General features: G+C 47.5%; 1 pseudogene; it reads right to left on the reverse strand.

Annotated features, from left to right (window-relative positions):
• Positions 1 to 356: 356 nt before the first annotated feature.
• LOC107119319 overlaps positions 357 to 2499 on the reverse strand; it is a 60894-nt pseudogene continuing 58751 nt past the window's right edge.

Raw genomic sequence — 2499 nt, forward strand, 5'->3', positions numbered from 1 at the left:
ATGTCCCCCTTCAATCTCCTCTTCTCCAAACTAAACATTCCAAGGGCCCTTCGCCTTTCCTCACAGAGCTCATCTACTTGGGCTCTTAAGGCTCTGAGTATTGAGTTACGGAAGCGCCCAGAGCAAGAGGGCCCCCGGAATATGACATCATCCAAACGCGTCTGAAACTCCGCCTTCCAAATGAACTCCTTCAGAGCACACAGGCAGGCTAACTTCTAAGAATAAAATTAAAAGAGCAAAACAAAAAAAAGGATTAGTGTATTATAAGAACAAAATATTAACTTCAGATTCAAGAACATGCAAAGATCAGACATCTGATTTAATCAGCGCACATATTATTATTTTTTTTAAAAAAGAAAGGGACAATACTGTTCTTTGAGTTCAGATTTAGGAGGGGGAGGAGGAAGAGGGAAAGGAAAAATAAGATTGGCAGCGAGGAGCGAGGTCTGCATGTTTTTAGCGGCACAAAAGGCCTGAGATTTCTAGCCAGCAAAACACTGGGTTGCTGGAACTTGGAAATTTTTCATCAAGATGGGGACACAAAGCCATGGGCAATTTTTTTTTTTTTAAGTCTTCCTTTGCAAAACAAAAAAGTTGATGGGGCTTATGTGGGGTCATAAACTGAGTGATTCCAGTTACGGCAGGCTTTATCCTCCCACCCCACCTGCTGTTCGTTCATTCATTCATTCATTATTTCCTGTTCACTGTTTTTCGTGTCGTCGGGTGCAGGAACCTCTGCCTCACCCCCCAGCCTTTTCTCTCCCACGTGGACCGTGTAATGCCTGTGAAGCTCCGATTTGGAGCGGAAGTTTTTCCCGCAGTCAACGCACAGGAACGGCTTGCCTCCCGTGGGGGTCCTCTGATGGGAAATGAGGTTGGAGTTGCGGTTGAAGCTTTTCCCACAGTCGGCACAGGTGTACGGCTTCTCTCCCGTGTGGATCTTCTGGTGCCTGGTCAGGCTGGTACTGTCACAGAAGCTCTTCCCACAGTCGGAGCAGATGTACGGAGTTCCCCCCGTGTGGACTCTCTGGTGCCGAACCAGGCTCATGTTCGAATAGTAGCTTTTCCCGCACTCGGTACACTCAAACGGTTTCACTCCCGTGTGGGTCTTCTGATGGGTAATGAGGTTAGAGCTCCAGCGGAAGCCTTTGCCGCACTCCAGACACGTGTAGGGCATCTCTCCTGTGTGGATTCTCTGATGGAGAGTGAGATCTGCCTTCCGGCAAAAGTTTTTCCCACAGTCGGCACAATTGTATGGCTTCTCTCCCGTGTGGATCCTCTGATGGATTCTCAGCTCCGATCTCTCGCAGAAGCTGACCCCGCATTCAGGACACTTGTACGGCTTCTCCCCCTTGTGGATGATGGAGTGGCGGATCAGGTGCGACTTCACACGGAAGCTTTTCCCGCAGTCCAGACAGTGATATGCTTTCTCCCCGGCGTGGATCCTCTGGTGGATGGTGAGACCCGAACTTTGGCAGAAACACTTCCCACAGTCCAGGCATTTGTAGGGTTTCTCTCCCGTGTGGATTCTCTGGTGCCTCACGAGGCTGGTGCTGTAATTGAAGCTCTTCCCGCAGTCCAGGCATTTATAGGGCATGTCGCCTCTGTGGGTGACCTTAAATTCAATAATGTCCGAATTCTCTGCCAGGCTGCTCTCGTCCTCCACATGCTCACGCTTTACCGTATGGATTCTCTGTTGCCCTGTACTTCCCCCCAGAGACTCCTGACTCTTGTGAAGCTTTTCTGTCTTTCCACCTGGGGAACTCCCCTGGGGATCTTCTGGCCCTTGCCAGCTTCCAGATGCTTCCGTCTGCTCCTCACATGGGGAACTTTCTTCTTTCATGCTGCTCATCAGAACCCCGCTGGTTTCATCCTCATCAGAACCTCCATGCCCTTGGCTTCCTTTGTCCTCCATCGCAGTCAACAGCGGTTCTCCTGCTGGAGTGATTAAAACACAGATTAAGATGTGGAATTCATTGGCCACAGGAATAAATAGCTTTAAAAGTCAATTAGACAGATTTATGGAGGATAAGTCTATCTGTGGCTACTAGCCATGGTGACTGAGGGGAACCTCCACATTCAGAGGCACTAAGCCAGGAGGCAATATCAGGGTAGGCCTCAGCCCTTATGCTCTGTTGTTGGCCCTCCAGAGGAACCCAGTTGGCCACTGTGCACTCCATAAATTTAACAAAAGTATACCTAAAACTCATCATATGCAGAATGAACCTTACTGAGGAAGGGTTTTAGCTGAAACGCATTTGGAATTGGTTCTTGTATACGGATATAATTTGGGTCTTTTAACCTGTATTTATATGACTGGACATTTGTGTTTGGATTAGGTACTCATACGCAAAACCACAGGATTGTGGTTTTTAAATGATATTTCAGCACTTTTGAATGTATAATTAAATTACACGTGATATTTTGTAGATTAGCACTACATGCACAGCTATATTTTAGTTTCTTTTTCTTTGGCCCATCCTTTTTAGTTACCTTTCT

This window comes from Gekko japonicus, unplaced genomic scaffold, assembly GCF_001447785.1.
Source record: "Gekko japonicus isolate JY-2015 unplaced genomic scaffold, Gekko_japonicus_V1.1 scaffold4752, whole genome shotgun sequence".
Taxonomy (NCBI): Eukaryota; Metazoa; Chordata; class Lepidosauria; order Squamata; family Gekkonidae; genus Gekko; species Gekko japonicus.